This window comes from Cavia porcellus, unplaced genomic scaffold (assembly GCF_034190915.1).
Source record: "Cavia porcellus strain 051 isolate PalLab524CR breed Dunkin Hartley unplaced genomic scaffold, mCavPor4.1 scaffold_8, whole genome shotgun sequence".
Classification (NCBI taxonomy): Eukaryota; Metazoa; Chordata; class Mammalia; order Rodentia; family Caviidae; genus Cavia; species Cavia porcellus.
The window spans coordinates 66,161,835-66,182,495 of NW_026947491.1; positions in this window are offsets into that span (position 1 = coordinate 66,161,835).

Here is a 20,661-nt window from a genome sequence, read left to right on the forward strand (position 1 = left end):
AAAATACAAGCATTTATTCTTGACTCTGTTGAATCAATTGCAATATTTGCTAACATGTTTGCTTGGGAACGTATTAAAATTAATCTATCATTCTAGAAAACAAAAGGAGACAGAAAAATTCTATGTTCTAAACATGATTACTTTTTATGTAATAATTGAAAGTTTTCATAAAAAATAGAAACACATTGACTTACTTTTAATTTGATCATGCAACTTAAATTATACTGAACTTATTGGGCATGATGGTGCCTGTAATCCCAGCACTTGAAAGGCTGAGTCAGGACTATCACTATGAGATCTAGGCCAGCCTGGACTACAAAGTGGGTTCAAGGCCAGTCTGAACTGCAGAGCAAAACCCTGACTCAAAAATATTGCACTGAATATTTGAGTACCTGAACTACCATTTTTTTTAATAAAACAAAAGTTAAATTTGTGTTGATGACTATTATCTTTGGCAGAAAATTTATTTAAAAGTGACATACATTGAGAATGAAATTTAAAATAACTTTAATAGTATCAAAATGTAATTTATGTAAGAGCAGAGACAAGGCTTGGGTAAAGACAACAAGGCGTGGAATTTATTGTGCATGGGTTCAGGCAGAGAGCAGCATAAGCCCTTTTGCCCTGAACAAAGAGAAGTGTGTCCCTTCTATAGGTGTGGAGAGAAGGCTGGAGACATTGGGCAGGAGGATCCCAGTGAACATCTGTGGTTCAAGTTTTCTGGCAGTCTTGCACCTCAGTGGGCAGAGTTCTTTTAAGTGTCTGATGTAAATTTGGTTGTCTCCACATGTCCAAGGACCTATAAAATTTCTTGTCCACTTGTACCAAGGACCTACAAAATTACCTGTTTTTTTTTTTTTTGTGTGTGTGCTTGATGACATCCTCAGGTGCTGAGCTGAGTTCCCTGTAGAAGCAGTGCTTGTGGTGAGCAAGTTGGGAGCTGGGACAGTCCAGTCTGGTTGGAGACTTATGCAAAGTATCAGAAAATAATGCTAAGTAGTAATTCAAACACTAAGATAAAGCAGGTTCCCTATAATATTAAAATCTCTTGAAATAGTTACCTATAATATATCCCATCAAGTAAATACAATGCATTTGTAAATTTGTTAGCTATAAACTACCTATTCTCACCCACTAATAAACATGTTTCTAAAACAGCATCTGTCTTTCATGGAAAAACTGTATTTTATTTATTTATTTATTTACCTAATGAAAGATAGGCAAGAACTGTTCCCAGTTCTTGATGAGTAAAACTTCTATAAACATTTGAATGTAACTTTTTCAGTTATTTAGGGAAGTGTAAAGAAGTGTGACTGCTGAATCCTACAATAAAAATATGTTTAGTGTTAATAAACTTAATGTTTTCCACCTTGCACTATTTTACATTCTCATTAGCAATGAACATCTTAAAAACATCTACATCCTTGTCTGCAATTGATAATGTCATAGCAGTCAGCCATTGTTATAGATCTATAGCAGTCTTTCATTGCTGATTAATTTGCAGCTTCCTAATGAAAAATATTGAGTATGTCTTTATATGTTTATTTTTTATTTATGTCTTCTTTAATGAGGCGCCTGTTCGGATGTTATTGTCTTTAACATAATATTTTTATTTGTAACTCTCTTTCACTATTTTAGATGGAAGTCTGTAACATGCTTTGTAAATATTTTCTTCTAATTATGTTTTTGGCTTATCTAACAGTGTCTCTTCTAAATGAGGTTTCAATTTGAATAAAGACACACTTATTTTTCCCTGCTTTGGGCTTTGAGCGTTTCATTTAAAAACTAAAGAGAAAACCAAAAGTTATCTCCAATGCCTCACATTATTTTTCTTTAGCAATGTATAATATTATTCTTTACCTTTGGACCTATTGTACAACTTTAGTTAAATTTCATAAGAAATGTTAATGTGCATTGGATTTTATGTTTTTGGTTTATCAAGAGTTCTACTAAAGAAAGATTGCTCTGTATCATGTTGTTTATATTCCTTTGCCAAAGCTCAGTTGACCAAAATGTATGGGTTTTATCCTAGAAATTTAATGTTTCATTAAGTCACTAACACTATACTGTTTTCTTACTGTAGCCTTATAAGTGTTTTGATAACTAAAAGTCTTTAACATGATAAATAATGAAAATACTAAAGTCTGAACTTACCAATAAAACCTAACCACCTAATACCATATTTCTAATCATCTGTTTAACAAAAGTATATTATTATGTTGACTATTTTTCTTTTGTTGTGGAGACAAAATACTTGACACCCAACATGAAGAAAAGAAAGGTTTATTTAGCTCACAGTTTGTGGAGATTTCAGTCTATCATCAGCTGGCTCCAAGGAAGAGTGGCACATGGCAGAGGACAGCAATCCATGATGGCGGAAAACAGTGCAAGCAAGAAGAGCAAAAGAGGAGGAACCTGGAGGGAAGATTCTTCTGTCCTCTTACACTGTGTGTAGGCCACACTCACATGAGTATAGCACTTACACCCGTAATCCCAGCACTGGACTGGGAGTCATGGACAAACTCTAGAAACCCATCCATGATTGCATAAGGCTTTGAGGGGACATCCAGACTCAAACCATAACAATTATTAACATTTTTATATATGTAGGCATTGAACAAAAGGTTCAATTTTTTAGTTTCCTTTTTAAGACTCTTGTCTCCAGATATTGTCTTTTTATGTAATGCATCCACTGTTGAAATTCATCCATACTGCCTATAATAGTGAATTGTAGAAGAACTGCTAATTAGGATGTGAGTTCCATGGAAGATGATATAAATATTATTGATATTTGTATTGATATTTCTTTCTATTTAAATATGTTCTGGAATTCAATAAATGTTCAGTCCACCAATTATTGTATGTAGTATAAGCATAATACTCTACAGTATTTTATTGTGTAATAGATGGACATTCATATACTCAAGGAGAATGAAAGATAAAGATGATCACAGCTGAGAGAATTAATATTTTGTAGTTTGCCTTTGATCCTAATATTTTTGCTACTGTATGAAATTCTTCAGATTCTATTTGTAGAAACTCTAGAGTAAGCATAATTTCATTAGTTTGATTCAAAGTAAAGTGATAGTGACAATTAAATAGTTAACTGGATGGTAACGCCTGTCCATGTGAAACTTTTCCATCTGTTTCTTATATTGGTGGAATACCTTCACTGTGTATTCCAATATCTCAATATAGAAGTCAGAACCTAATTCATGTTGCCTTTGCAGATAAACTGAAGAGACAGATAATCTGACACAGTTCTAAATCATTCCAGATTTTTCTGTAGGAAGTCTTAGAATCAAGTCCCTGTCTTCAAATTATATCCTTTTTAAATGTTGTATTGACTGTTCTTGGTGGTTTTACTTTTCATATACAAATGGTATGTCTACAAGATACATCAAAGTGGAAAGAACTGACTTGTTAACAAATTTTACTATTAAGATTGTTTTCATTTATTTTATTAGGGATTTACTTTTAAGTGTTCTACATATACATCTACATATATTTCAGTAAATGAACATCTAGATTATTTTTGATGCTACTGATTTTTTGATTTCTAAATTTACATTATTCATTGTTGGCATACAGTAAAACAGTTGACACTGTATACTAAATGCATGTCTTGTTACATGGATATGCAATTACTAGTCCTGAGAGCTTCTTTAAAGATTCATGGAGTATACTGTCTCTAACCAAATAATCTTTAATTTTCCTTCAAAACCTACATTTATTTTATTTTACTTTACTATTTTTTAAATTAAATTAAATTAAATTAAATTTTGTTTCCATTATGCAAAACTCCCAGAGAGATGATGAATGGCATTGTGGAACAACATTTAGTTTATTCTTGATTTTAGCAGCAAAATGTTCATTCATTTTCTAGTTAATCATTATGATAGCTACATGTAGCTTTGTAAGTATTTTTTATCAAATACAAAACCTCTTCTGTTACTACACACATGCACACACACACCAATGTATGCAAAACCTCCAACACACGTTTTATGTACTATTTTTGAAAGAGATTCTGGATGATTCAAATTTTAAAAATCACTAGTGATATCAATATCTAAAGCAGATATTTCTATTTCTTTGATTTAATTACTAAATCTATACTTTCAAAGGCATAAGTTTATTTAGACTATTTGTTTGTGTTAATTTTGGTAGTCTGAGTCTTTCAAAAATTGTTTTCAGCTAGACATGGTGGGTCATGTCTATACTTGTAACACTTGAGTGAACAAAGTAGGAGAGATTATTGTGAGTTTTGGGCCAGACTAGGCTACATAGTGAATTCAAGGACATCTGGAAACGTGCCATGAGACACTGTCAGCAAAACAAAACAAAACAAAAAGCAAAGAGAGATAGAGAGACAGAGAAGAGAGAGAATTGTTTTCAAGTTGTAGGGCATCTGTTTTTGCATAATATTCTTTTATATTTCTTTTAATGCTCATAGTATCTGTTTGAGGACTTATTTTTCATTTCTGATGCTGGTTGTTCTTTTATTTTCTGTGGTTATCTTGTCCAGAAGATTATCTTTTTACTTATTTTGGTTAAAAGCTGCTTTTTATTTCATTAATTTTCTATGTTATCTTTCTGTTTATGATACTATTGATTTCTGCTTTAGCTATTTATCCTCCTTCTTCTTTTAATATTTCTTTTTAAATGTCTTATTCATACATTTATACACTTCTTAATGATTAATTACATCATGAGGAGTTGGTACATGTACATAACACATCTTTATTCTTTTTTACATCTCATTCCTCCCATTCCCTCCTGTCTTGCATTTTTCCCTATTGTACCTCTCATCTCCTGCTTTTGATATTACATACTTTGCTCTTTATTCATATTTTGGGTTTCTCATATAAGAAAAACACCATGGAGTATTTAACCTTGTGTGTCTGATTTATTTTACTTAAAGTTGTGGTTTCAAGGTGCATCCATTCCTACAAATGACTAAAGTTTATCATTCTTCATAGTATAGTAACACTGTACTGTGTATACATACAGTACCACACTTCTTTTATCCATTTGTGTAATGGTGTATATGAAGTCCATTTTCACACTCAGCTATTTTGAATTGTGCTGCTATGAACATGTGCTTTAATGTATTACCATCACAGGATGTCTTTAGGTTTCTTTTTATTTACAAATTACATATTAATAGTTTTTGAGGATTCTGTCTGTGATATCACAATGGTCATATTAATTCATTATCACCAACGATATAGAAGGGCTCCTTTATCCCAGGGCTGTACCAGCAGTAGTTACTATCTGATTTTTGATGATCCATTTTTTTGTGGAATGAGATGGAATCTTGGTTTTATTTTAATTTGCATTTCACTTATGGTCAGAGATGTTTAACATTTTTTTCATGTATTTATTGGTTTATGTTTTTTATTATGTTCATTTGAGTTGCCCATTTTTTGACTGGGCTTCTCTTTTTATTTTAGGATGTCTCTTAAAAATTCTTTGTATATTGAGACATTATCATTTGGTTAAGGAATATTTGGCAATTTAGTTTCCCATCCTGTAGGTTGTATCGTCACACTGTTGGGCATTTTCTTTGCTGTGTAGAGGATTTTTAATTTGATAAAATTCAGTTTTTTGATTCTTGATTTCATCTATTAAATGACTGGAGTTCTGTTCAGGAATTCCTCTTTCTGTTTTCAAGAATTTTACCTATTCTACCTTCTACCAGATAGCTATTCTGGTTTAAAATTTAGATCTTTAATCCAGTTTGAGTTTGGTTTAGTACATGATGAGAGATATTAGTCTAAATTCAATTTTCTGTGTGTAGCATCATTTGTTGATAAGCATAATTTTTTTGCCACTTGTCAAAGATTAAGTAGTCAAATGTACTTGGAATTGTTTGAAGTATTATTCAATTATCCACATTAAAAAAAATTTTGGCCCTTGTTGTAAGGGAACATTCTTTATTCAATTTCTATAGTTTCTAACCTTTTAATTTTAACACAGCATTTTATGGCTTAGAATCAGAACTAACTTATTGAATATATCCTGGGACACTGAGAAGTTTGTGCTTTCTGCTATTGTTGGGTGCAACATTTTATAAATGCCAATTAGATTAAGATCATCGATAGAATTGCTTACTGATTTTTTAAATGCTGAATTTCTCAATTAGTGGTAGAGGTTGGTTTCAGTCTGTATTATAATAGTGCATTTTACTATTTCTATTTACAGTTCTGTCAGTTCGTTACCACATATTTAATGTATTGCTGTAAACATATTTAAGATATGTAAGTTCACTGCAGAATAGACTTCTTTACACTATACAATGCTTCATTTAAACGTGCTAATTTTATTTTAAATCTAGTTTTCAAAAATTAATACAGCTATTTTAACTTTTTTCTCTGATCCTCTTTCTTTCCTTATGCAAATCCTATTTTATTACTTATATCATTGTCCTTCTTCCTGAGAAAATTCTTTTAATATTTCCATCGCGTTAAGTATGCTGATATGAATTCTTCTGTCTTTATCTAGTGTAAAATTTTTCCTCGGATATTTCTCTTCTAAACTTTAACAGTTTCTCTCCAATTTTTTTTTTTTTTTTCCTGCTTGCATCTCTTTTAAGAAATCCACTGCAGGTCTCATCATTTTAATTTTGTAACTCAGTATGTCATCTTCATTGGAAATAGGGCTTTTGCAGTTATAATTAGAGTAAGGTTCACTATAGGAACGTTGAATTAATAAGAGCCTGCAATCCAATGATATTACTCTTAGTATAAGACAGGAAAAAGATGCATGGGCATATACAGAAAATCATGTCATAAGAAAGGCAAATCAAAGATTTCAGAGCTGAGGAGGGCATCACCACATCCTAACACCTTCAATATAGAAACAATTCTGTTGACATCTTGATTTCAAATTTTTGACTTTCTGAAAAATCAGTTTATTTTTCAAGTAGCCAAATTTGTAGCAATTTCTTATGACCGTCTTATCTCTCCTGTTGATTTTTTTCCCTAGAATTTTTCCATCTTATCTGTTCTTCTGTATTGTCTATATTTTTCCATTAAATCACTTAATGTATTTGCCAGTTATTTTGGATTTCCTCTCTGATAGCTGCAATATCTATGTCATATCTGTATGGTTTTGCAAATTTCTTTGTCTCCAGACTTTTTCTTTTGCCTTTTAGAATTCCTCATAGGGTTTTTTGTTGTTGTTGTTGTTGTTGCTTAAAGCAGGACATAAAACATGGAGTGACAGGAGCTGAGGTAATTAGGGCTTGAGTGTGACGGTTTATGTTAATCTAAGTAAGAGATAAGCTGTCTTTAAAGTTTTCTGTAGGTGTACGAATCAGGGGTCTAAAATTTTCTGTGGTCGTTATTTTTCTCTCTTTCATTGAATTCGAACTTCTGCAAGCTTCCAACTGAATGCTTTTCATTTGGTTGTAATCCATTGTTGTTACTGGAGCCCGTGGGAGTGATTGATGATAAACTGTGGGGAAAGAAAAGTAATTAATCTGAGTACATCTCGTTCACTTGGTGGGGCTGAGTCCCTATGCTGTGAATTTCACCAGTGCTTCTCAGTTTCCCATCTCATCTCATCTCATCATTAGATGAGGCAGAAAGTCTAAAAGAAGCAAGAGAGAAAAATTCTCCTAACAACAGGAGTAGGTTTCATTACAGTGTACCTTGATAACAGCAGGAGCCTCTTAGGGAAATACTTGATAATATTCTTCTGCCTACTAATTTTAAAATTTTGTCTTGTCTTCACCCTGAGAATCTGGGTAGGATTTTTGGAGTTAAAATGGAGCAAATTTTAAGCTCCCTGCTTTAAAACTGATGTTCCAGGTATTCTCAATCTCAAGTCAGTGAATATGTACAGTCTTAATCACTTTCTTACCCCTTGAACACAGTACCTGATATCCATAAGTTGAAAAAGAAGAGGTTTATGTTGATTCATGTTTTCAATGCATTGTTGCCTGACACCCAGTCAGGGCAGGCAGGTAGAAGGTCATAGGAGAGAAAAGAGCTGTTCACATCTTGATCATCAGGAATGAGAGAATAAAGTTTGGAGCCAGGGAAGAGTGACCTGCTTCTCCTGACCAAGCCCCACCTCCTAATAGCAAGTCATCTGTGTACTTCACCACCACCAGCCCAGCATCTTTCAAAAGCCCTGCGTCTGAGTGTGTGAGGGTTTAGGGGAACAGTCTCCATCTGAATCATAACAGATACCCCTGAGTTATCTGTCAAGTTACAATTTAATTATTCCTATCTCTTTATAGCTGGTGTAGCTTCTGCCATAGGTAAACAGTCTGCACTGTGACTCCTTACGTGGCTGCCTTCCAGAGATGTCAGCCCTGTGACTTTTGCATTAGGATGAATCCAAACTTTTCTATCAGCATAGTTTTAAAAGTGGAAATGTTGACTTTCAAGTGCTTTAAATATCTATTCTCAAAATAAAGTTGTTCCTAAAAGTTCACACAAACATACCTGCAGTGGTTTCCTCCTGACGCTACCAAATCAGATATGTTTTGTCCGCCATCTAGTATGGAAATCATTGAAATGACCTTTCCAAACAAGTTTATTCATAAAGCATTCTTTAAGACAGGGTTTTGCTTTGTAGTCCAGTCTGACTTCATACTCTCTATGTAAAGGAGGCTGGAAACAAGCTGATCATGATCCTCCTGTCTCAGCCTCCTGAGTACTGGTATGACAGGTCTACACCATCACACCCAGCTATAAGTCACCGAATTGTATGGAGACAAGAGAGAGCTAGCATAGGATAAGTATTATGTGATAAGTGGGGGAAATGTGACTGAAGACAAGTAAAGCAATCAGTTGTCTGCACCCAATGCTGTGTCTTGTCTTAAGATCCTTGTTTAAGAAATCACCTCATTCACAAAGTCTGAGGGTGGAGTTTTGTCTCTTTTATATCAAACACTTATGCATTCGACACTCAGTGATGTTAATCTATAGAAAATCTAATGGGTATGCGATGCTTAGCTTTGAGACTCCTACAATTTGTGATAAAAGTAGGCAACTAAAAACAAATGAGGCTAGAAGGTATACATAGACTTAACGTCCATCTCAGCAATGACTTGTTGAATTTTTGTCAAGTTTACCTGTTTGTTTTCAGAAGGAATATTATTCTAAAGGACCACTACATAAACTTTATATAGTTTGCATTGCAAGGAGCATATTATTTAAATTTTAGAAGTTATTTTATAGTGTTCTTTATATCTGTTATAATTCTTTCATAGTTTTAAATATTATTGTACTTTTTAATAATTTTGTATTTTAAAAACAAAAAAATGAAAATGATGATACAAAATTTTGGAACAAAATAATAGATTAACATGAAAATATTTAATGTAGTTTTAAAGTAAATAGTAAGTTAATATAAACTTGTAATATGCCCCCAAAATAGTGTAATTAAAAAAATATAAATAACCTAATTGTTCTTGTAAAGCAATTGGAACATAATACGTACTTTTCTTGCAAAGCAGACATTAAGTGGACATTAGCAGTCTAAAGAAAATTACTATTTAAATGGTTTCTTATTTGTGCTAAATAAGAGTAAGTAGTATATTTATTTGATAATAATTATCTGATTTCTCAGTTACATAAAAAATGCTTCTATTTGTGCATTTTTAATATAGCTGCATAAAATCTTAACAGAGGTAATTTAGTATACATGTAAAGTTTATTTGCATCTTAATTAGAGCCCTGTGAAATCTGGTACAATATTGTGTTAAAAGAATAAAAATTTTAGCACATATGCGGCAATTTTATGTATGTGTAAACCAAAATTTTTTAGGTAAGCCCAAGCAAACGTTTTCTCTTTCTAATACAGACATACAAAATACGTTTGAGTTTGAAATGGTAGATCTGCTCACTAGGAGAGAGATTGCAAGACTTTTCTTTATATATTGGTGATTCAGCTTGAACAAACATCTTGTACTACTTTAAACTTGACTACAAAGTATTTTATAAGCTTCTCTATAGTCCTTGCAAGTTATTGAGGTTAATGGCCAATGCAATTGCCATCTCTTATGCAATAAACTACTTTATTTTGTCTGTGAGTGCTCTAAGGAGTAACACAAGCATAAAAGGGGTATTCAGCATACATGAAATATAACCCTATTAGAGTAGCCAACTAAATTACAGAACCTGTGAAGCAGAAAAGCTGCCAACTCTGTAAAATGATGGCCTTTCTATTCTTGAATGAAATGAAATGATAAGCCTGCTGATTTCAATAAAAGAATTTGAACCAAAAATCCAGAGTCATACAAAATGAACCTAATAAAATTGGAATGGCAGTACATATAATCTATTTGATGATTGCATTGAAGGGAAAAAGAGGCAGATCAGAATAGCTTTGAATATAGTAGCTTATTTTGAAAAAGAAAAATGATGGGAAAAAGAATAGTAAAGACAAACTATCTTCTTGATCGCAAAAATTACTGCCTCAGAGAACCTGTTGAGTGATGTGTATGTCCTTCCTATGTTTTTCATAGTCAAAGCCTTGGCTATTTATGATGGTGATATATCTAAATACCAAAACTAGATTTTTAACTAGAGACTTACAAAGAGAGAAGGGATCAAAGTACAGAGGGAGGAGTATGGTGGGAAGAGAAAATGGATGAATAAAGGAATTAAGAGGTGTTACATACAAGTATCAGTTAACACAAGGAATGTAGACATTATGTACTGCAAGTTAGTACTAATAAAAAAGTGAAAAAAATCCCAAATATAATGCTAAGTCATATTATTAATGGTATCTTAATAGCATGATTTATGTAAATTGAATTTTATTTGAAAAATTGATTAGTCATCTATTTTGTAGTTGGAGTTTTTAAAACTTTTATTTACTTGACATTTTTCAAAACTTGCTATTTAATTACCAATTCTTTCAATCTATAGTAAAGTTTCTGCTTTTTATCAGTGCCTACAAACCATAAATTCCCAATTAGACTCCTACTAAAGTCTAATATTTATAATCAGATATAAATAAATGTTATGAATAAAAGACAATAAGCCAAGATATAGAGAGTTTGATAAACATGATACCTTTTATTTCTACTTATTTTATGGAGGTTCAAACTTTAAAATGATTCATGATGGAAGTCCAAATGCACTTGTGAGTGCTCCCATAGATAGCAATTTAAAGAAATTTTAAGCAAATTAAAAAATTAGTAATTTATACAAGGTTTGTTTTCTTTATTGTTCAATATTTATTATTGAAAAATATTTATAGGCCAATGATCTAAAATTTGAATGTTTCTATCTCTGCATCATGTTAATGTTTATATTAATTTACATTTAATACCTCCAACCTCATGTGCTCTAAAACAAGGCTTTTGAAATGCAGTTAGATTATGGAGTTTAAATAGCTGACTTGCCATAAGAAGGTGGGTTTTAGTCAGAAGAGGTGGGGCATTGTGGGCTTGACCAGGGAGGGAAAACCACCCTTCCTGGTTTCTTCCTTGACTTTCCCTGCTTCTCAGACACGAGACCAGGAGCACGTATCCTGTGTCGTGCCTTGAAGTTGGCCTGCCATGGAAAGATTGAAACATTTTTCATTTCTTGTTCTTATTAGTGTATGTTTGCAATGCAAAATGATTACTTTCATCACGGGAGTTGGTACATGTGTATAACACATCTGAATTCCTTCCTCATCCCTTTACCCTTCTTTCTTCCCACTTCCCTCCATCTCTTTGTCCCTTTCCCTTTGGCAAAAGTTCTATTTCCTATTATCTGTCTTTTATGTTACTCTTTATTTTTATTTGGGGTTTCTCATATAAGAGAAAACATGTGATACTCATGCTTGTTTTTCTGATTTATTTCACTTTACATTGTGGTCATTTTCCTGCAAATGACTCAAGCTTGTCTTTCTTTAGGTCAGAGTACTACTCCATTGTGTTTCAATACCACTTTTTATTTATTCATTGATCTGTTGGTGGGCATACAGACCATTTCTAAGATTTAGTTACTATGAGTCGAGCTTCTATAAACATTGGTACGTATCACTGTCATACAGCTTTAAGTCTCTGAGGAAGATACAATAACTCCCCGATTTAGTAATAAGTTCTATTCGAGTATGGATTCATTTTAAAACCACATAAAATGAGTCTTATGTACCTTTGACACAAATATGCAATGTGTATTGTTTTTGCACTTGCTACTGTCTCCTCCACATCACTGCTTTTCCATCTACTTCCAGACATCCTGGGTTCTGATTGCACACTGTGTTACTATACACTATACCACTGTACAGTAAGCACACAGCAGCACAACTGTGACAATGTCTGACAGACACATGAGCCAGATCTATGATTTACTCACATTTCTGAACGCTTGTAGCTTGAGGTCTGCTCATATCTGTGAAATTTTGCGACTCAAATATGCACAAGTCAGGGCCTTCCTTTCACCTAAGTGCTATAACAACAACTGAAATTTTGCAAATGCGAGCCAAAATAGATATTGTCTCCTTAAATTGCATGCACTAGGTATTGTGTCTCAGCAATGAAAAAAATGTCTAAAATAACTTCCAAACTTCAGATTTCCTACATATGCATGGCTATGAGTTTTTTTGATTAGGATGATTATGAAAATATTTGCAAAATATTATAAACATATAGTTATTAACCAGTAAGTTTTGGTTTTCAAACTGAGGATTCAATACATGACCTTCAAAGTGAGGTCCATGTTGCCCTTCCTTTTAATATTTTTTTGTATTTTGAGATAAATTCTGGCTAACTTATTAAGCAGCCCAGGCTGGGTGTTAATTTGTGAATCTCCTGTCTCAGTACCCCAGAGTGCGAGCATTGACTAAAAGCACTCATCACCATGTCTGGCTTAGCATTTGCTTTACAAAATACAAGCTATGGGGGTTGCATGCTATAAAGACAATTGCATCAAAAGTTCAAATATTAAAGATATCATCCTAAGGAATAGAAATATAGTTATGATTTGTGATTAATAGTTAATATCTCAAGTAGCCAGATCTCATCGACTGAACAAAATACGTACTAGCACCTTGTTGGAGACCACTAGGAAGCAGCTCTGACCAGAACTTAAATTTAACTAATTGGCTTTCTATGTTTATCTGTGAGTATGTATTAGGCCTTGGCCCCTTGCCAAGCAATGGGAGCTGATTTATAGTAAGTGAACCTCTATGTATCACTGGTCCTGGCTGAGGACTGAAGTGGCCTGTGAAGCCAGAGATACTTCAAAGGGCAAGATGAGGCCACAGCTGCCAGACACTTGGCTCAAACATCAATTATATAGGTAGAGACTGATGCTGCAGGAATTATGCCTACAGTGTCATTCCTACCATGCCTTCAGGATAAGACAGTTCTACTGAATTGGCATGATTCATACTTGGAGACATCATTGAAGTTACTTTGAAGGTCCTGCTCATTGTGTGCACTTTCCTCAGCCTCCCCACTCTTTGATTTGGACCTACTAAAAAATGGGTGGTTCAGAGAAGTCTTTGTCTTAGCCCTCAGAATCTTAAACTCAGTGAAAGGATTTTGACACTTCCAGAGCCCTAAAATCATACCCCTTGTCTCATTTTATTTAAGCCTTCGCCATACACTCATTTGGGAGATTGGGGATTTAGGTCAGGACCCGAAACCACCTTAGTTTCATATCAATCAATTTGCATCTGTGAAAAGTTATGATAGAACTAAGGAGGAAGAGAGACTTTTCATTAGTGCAAAGTACCAATAAGACCTTCAAGTCCTCTTTTAGATGAGGCAAGTACTAACAAATATAGATTATATATCACTTGAGTATTGCTGCTGATTAATAGGTGTTACAAATTTGGTGGCTTCAAACAAAACACATTTATCATCATAATTTCTGTGAATGGGAAAGGGGCATGTCTTTGTTGGATCTTCTATTTCAGAATTTCCAAGGCTGAACCCTCTGGGTTGTCCAGAGATGCAGCTTTTCTGCTACTCAGATGGTGAGAGTAGGGTAGCATGCATTCAAAAGCTCACTAAGTTCCTAAGAGGATTTCATTCCTTGTGGCCTAAAGACTGAAGTCTCTCATTTCTAGGTAACTTTTTAAGCAGAGCTAGCTGTATTCTACGTGAAAATTTCATCAAAAATGTAAGCTCTTATTTAGTAATGTCAAAGAATAAAGTATACTAATATCATTGTATTATCACCCTTAAGATAACTAAATGTAAGTCCTCATTCAAAGCACACATAGCTTTAGGTGGTAAGCCTAGCATTTGAATACAATTTTAAAATTATTGAAAGACTACTGTTTTGACTTTCATACTTTACTGCTTTTTAGCATGGAAAGTGTGTTAAAATATTTGTTCAATAGCATTTATTCAAGAATTAGGGAAATAAGTAGAATATCTTCACAGAAAATTCTTGAAATTAGATACATTTACTAGAACACTGTGCATAAACAGTCAGTGACTCAATCTGCGAAATGAAAAGGTTACATATACAAGGAATTACTATGATCAAGGACCAGCCAACTCAAGAAACACGAACCTATTGGGGAAAGAAGGATGAGGATGGTGAAGACCTACCATGGAAAAGTATAAAGTCCTGAAAGTAAAGCACTTTATAGTCCCTGATGTATTACTAATTCTTTTTTTTTTAATTCATCCATTCTATCCTAAATTCAACTTCAGCAGAGGTCTCTTTTCTACTTAACTTTAATCTCCTCTTGAGTATCACTTTAATATGTGTCAGAATCTAGAAAATTCCCTCCCGCTGTCCCCACAAGAAAATGAAAGCCAGTTTTCACTCCAAAATAAACATGTCATTTCCTATGAGAAGACACTGAATTCTGTATGTCTGTTAACCTTATAAACACTGTATTTGGTCTGGGGTCTGAGAAGTATATTACAAAGTATGAGAATGCTGAATATGATTTCTCACTGTGATTCAGAATTCTAGAATGCTGGAAAATTATACAGCAATGTTGCAACTGTTGTATGAAAAGAAAAGAATTGTTGTTAAGGGAAGATTGGATTGGTGGCTAAATATTAGATCAGGTCATTTCAATTATCAGGACTACAAAGGATCATGTAAGTTCTCTCTAACTTTGCAGTAGGCATGAAATGGCACATTATTTTTCTATTATCAGTAATACAACTCCTTTTTCTCATCCTTCTCCAAATCAGTATCCTTTCAATTCTCCATTATCCATCAATCAAATTTATGTACATATTTGTTTATAAATCATTTTGAATTTATTTACAACTTAAACTGTTTATAGATGAAATTAAACTTTGGTGTAAATAAAAGTAAAAAGTAACTAAAATTTATATCAATAATTTATGTAGCTAAATCTTGCAAACAATTCAAATACCTATCAAGAGAGGAACACATAAAAAGCGTGTGGGCTTTTTTTAATGGGTATTACTCAGTCTTAAAGAAGGATAAACTGGAGGCATTAATAGGTAAATGGATGCAACCTGAGACCACTTCACAAGTGAAATAAATCAAATCCATATGTATGAACATCAAATGTCTCACTAGTGTGAAAAACTAAAGAAATTAATAAGATCCATAATGTACAGTAAATAAGAGCTAGGAAAAAAACTGTAAATAAAAAAAACTATGATGGCAGAAAACAGAAAAGAAGAAAGGGAAAATATGCATACATAAGATAATTAAGATAGTTACACAGCTAGCTTCTCTTAGTTCATTGAAAAGAAAAAAAACTGTGCTAATTTAGTTTGGATGAGATATAATGCCTATATCTTGTACTCTGAATAACTACTAGGAAGATAACAATAATCAGTGTATTATTTATTGAAACTCTCATTGTAACCTGTTTTGAAACTCTTTTTCATTGTTATTTTTGTCTTTTTTCGCTTTACAAGAAAGCTCATCAGAATTAAAACAGACTTTTACACATATACATACACACACCATTTTATGAAGAGAAACAGATTTTTAAGACAGGAAGATGCTATATCTGGGAAAAAGAATAAAATCATTTTTCATACATCAGTTCCTAAGTTTCTATCCAGGAGGGAAATGAGCTACTTTTGCTCCATTTTCTTCACCCAAAATTACACAGAGACAGAAAATTATAATCTTTTCATTGGTCAAAGGAGAGCAAAAATGATTAGTTGAAAATATCAATGACTCCTGCTCAAAATGAAGAACAAATTAACTTTATTTTTTTAACTTAGAAAGTCATTTTATTTTATTGACTGTTTATGAAGTGTTCAGAAACAGTCAGTTAATGTTAATTCTTGGAGAATGATGGATCAATCCTCTGGGAAGGCATGGACTTGGTAGTATTACACATACAGCATAAGCTCATATAATATTTTTATGAAATAAGCACTCTGAAGAAAAACAAATAGTAACTCGCTTGACATCAATGACATGTTCTTTCTCTTCTATTTGTTAGGGTAAGCTTGTTTAAAGCAAGAACATCAGGATATTCAAGAACAAATGAAAAGCAAGCAACTGATGTACTTTCTGAACTAGTTTCACACATATTTATATTAGGAAAATTAACAAGAAATTGTTATCTTCAGAATGTTTTATGAGAAATATGTGAATACTCCTTATAAGATAACTAATTTGCATTTTAAAATATCAAAATGTGGTTCACTGAATTTTTTTATTGCAAATCTAACCAAACATCCCTGGATATAAATTTTATATGAAATAGTTTTATAAATTCAAGCATCTATAAGAAGGGCAAAGTTTACATAAATCTCTTTATATGATTTGTTTCAAATATGAAAAATATAAAATAGAGTGAACGCTGAGGTTCAGATTGGAGGGGTTGAATACACATGCACTTAAATGTGAAAACCATAGAAGATGATAACATTGTATGATAACTTGGTAGCTCCGTTCTTGCTATTCAAATGCTACATAGAAAAGAAATATTTTGTCAGGAAAATTTAATGTATGGCATTAACATACAGTATTTTCTCTCAGTTATTACTAGGGACTATTCACTTAATCCATATACCTTATACAGAAACTGTATATAGGTAATAACTTTCTAATAAAATTTTTTTTCTGCCGTGTAAATGACAGCTTTTTGAGTGACATTACTTGTGTGTAATAATTGATCTCTTGCCATCTACTGGTTGTCACCTTTTATGATAGTGGGATGGCCAATAGAAAAACTGATGGATTTTGCTTCCTACAGAAGTGTCATCTGTGATTTTGTGCTATGTAAAGGGACCAGTCATCTCTTTTCTGGACCACAATGTCATAACAATATGAAAAACTAAAGAATATAAACTACAGTGATAGTAATTGTTTTGGTCAGCCAAGAAACGAAAAAGGCAGATTGAAATTTGTTGTAACAAGAGGAGACGTAGCTAATAAACACAGATGGGATTTTTGGGCTGGCCATATCTATGAAAAGCCTCCTGAGGTCCCATAAATTGTAGGTATTTTTTTCCTTTCATTTTCTCTGAAACTTGTTTTATAACTCATAGTTATGACCTGTCACGTAGTAGTATGCTTAAAAAATAAACACAAATAAATAACATGGAAAGATCACATCAATATTTTCTGTCACTTTTCTGGAATAGAAGTAGACTAAATGCAAAATAGTTGTAGTATGTAAAAACAGAATTTCAATTAACATGAGAAAAAAAACTGTCATGTTTGATTAGAAACAGAAAGAATTTAAATGATATTATTTCTTCTTGAATTATCTGTTACTAATTGGTTTATGTTACGGTTTTTATTTAGATATTCCTCAAAGCCTCATGCAGTCGTAGGAATATAGGGCATGTGTCCTAGGATTAAAGGTGTGTGATAATAAATTAGTCCAGTGATTGGAATTAGCATAGTTCTGTGTTGCATCATCCAAAATGATGGCAACATGAACGGGATAAAAGGGAAAGGCAGGCTGGCTGCTGTTGCTTGCTGCTTCCTTCATCCTGCCATGCCATGAGCCATTTCTCCTCTGTAATGTCTCTCCACTATACCACCCTGCTTGGAGCTGGCCAGTGATGGACTCAAACCTCTAAAAACTGTGAGATGAAATAAACCTTTCCTCCTTTACCTTCTGGATGGTGGATATTTTGTTTCAGCAAGGATATGCATGACTAAGGCAAGTTAAAATATATTTTGATGTTTTCTAAATTTTACTATAATTATAAAGAAGAAAGTATGAGGAAATTATAAGCAATATATTATAAGATACACAACTAATTGAGTTACAATCACCCAATATGACAAAAGTGCTTTAAACTTAGTAATGAGGGTCAGATTGCCCAGGCTGGATGCCTGCTCTCACCAATTTTCCTGCTTTGTGACATGTGACACTTTTCTTACTCTTCACTCTTCCATCTTTGGAAATATGAATATTAATAACACTAATCTCAGGGATTAAGTATAAGGGTATAAAGTAAATGAATAGAAGAACCTATGCACATAGCAGTAAATAAACTACTTTGTCAATTATTCTGATTATTGTACTATAGATGATGTGATCACAAATTAAAGGCTAAAATTTGGAGCAGAAAACAAAGTGAAGAAGACAAACTGACAACTAATGACAGAAAAAGAGCTTAACAGAAATGAGGCAGAGAAGATTGCATGATAGGAACAGCTATTTTGGAGAAAACGACGTCATAATAGGTAATGCTGATTTAGTATCATCTTGTTTTGAAGTCTCATCAAGCTTTTGCTCTTCTGTCTCCATTGGTCTTAGCATGTTGTATCTTATTGGATTTTATTATATGTGATAGTATAAACAAAAACTTTTATAGACAAGGAGGTTATACAGAAACCATTGTTCATTTTCTGTTAGTTGATTCTAAATACCCTGTAATACTGTCATTCTCTTGAATAGTTTTACATTGTTTTGATATATTTGATGCTACAAGATTTCAAGGAAAGACACAATATGGTAACTACTTTTATGTCGGGATTATCTTGTGGTAACACAGTATTTTGCTTAAATGGTTATGTTTTTTTCTGCGCTGTTTTGTTGTTATGCCCTCTTTTATCTCAATATCCATTTTATTTTTTATTTTTACCTTTTAATTAAGGGAAAAATAAATTTAAAAAGCAGGATATATTATAGTAACCCACTTTGATTTACTATTAACTTGATTTGAAGCCCTGTATTGCTCTCACCATCTTGTTTTGACTGATTTTCCTCTATTCTGTTTTGCTTGATAGTACCAGGATCGAAAGTATAGGCAACAGCTGTGAAGATAGTGGGATTCATTATGATGCCCATTCTGGTTGACTATTATCTACTTTTGAAGACCTGTAATGTCTCCAATGTTTTGGTTTTGTTGGTTTCATTCTTTACTGTTTTGTACAATTTTATTATAACTGATGATATAGGCAATTCTATTAGAGATAGCAGGAGGCATTATGGTAACCATTGTTGACAACCTTGTATTATGTTTTTACATTATCTATTATGTCCACCCTTTTGATTTGACCGACTCTGTTTCTTTTATGTCACATTTGGTTTTACTCTCTTCCAAAAAAAGTAATAAGAACCGTGGGAGCAATAAAACCCAAAATGTGTAATAGTCATTGTACAAAAGAGAGGAAAAGAAAGTGCTCTAAACGATATAACTGCATGTATATTTAAGTGTATAAGATAGACAATGATATTACTGAGTTTTGTTGGATCATTGAACAGAACTGTTTGGTCTCACTGTTTGAATGTCCACTATGTAAGCTTTAATTTTGTAACTTGAACAAATATTTCTAAGATGACAATATGTAATCCATTAACTAGTGATTTCCTACTGTTTATTATTTTTCTGAAATTCTGTATAATCTGTACCCTTTCTCTGCTTTTTTTTTCCTCCTTAAATAAAATTTAAAAAAAACTATTATAGTAAAGGACACATTGACATCAATTCCATGCAAAATATTCCTTCTCAGTTTAAACACATTATCCCATCATTGTTGGCACTTTCTGAAGCTGTATCAGAAGTCCCTTTTTGTGAATGAGTTTAGTCTTCTCATCTTAACTGCTTACAAGACCTGAATGGGTTAAAAACTTTACCTTTCATAGCCATTTAACTTTGGGGAAAATGGAGAAAGTGTACAAGGCCAGGCCCAGTGAACAAGGTACGGGAGCACACACTGTACTGTTTTTCTGAGATTTCTGTGTGATGGTACTTTGGCAGCAGCATTCACCATATGTTTATCACATTTTATAAAGACATTCATAAGAGAATTTCAGAAGTGCTACAGAAAGCGGCAAAAATGGAGGGAAAGTGTCCTGTACGCAAGGAAGAGTCTTTTGAGAGGCATTATAGGCAATATGTCTTATAATGTAATAATGTTTAAAATTTAAACATCAGCAGAATACTTGTCACTGCACATATGCATGTATGTGTGCATGTGTGTGTAAAATCACAGTTTAATATATAGAACTAATTCTTCCAGAGGGAGAATAGTGACTCTAAAAGTAAAGATAAGTTCCTGTTACTATAATCCTAATAACCCACTCACATAGTTTATCGTTTGTTTGTTTGTTTACATTTCAACTGCTTCGACCATCACTGATTTGAAAATTCTGCCTTTTACCTGGGGACATACAATGATTTTATTATTGTAAATTAATCTGCATCCTGTCTGTTTTAATTTTCTTAAAGAATAAATAGACTAGGATGATTAGACTACTGACTTGAATAAGCTAGTGTAATTATCAAGAGAAATTTGATGTTGATAATAAAAATGTAGGAAAAGG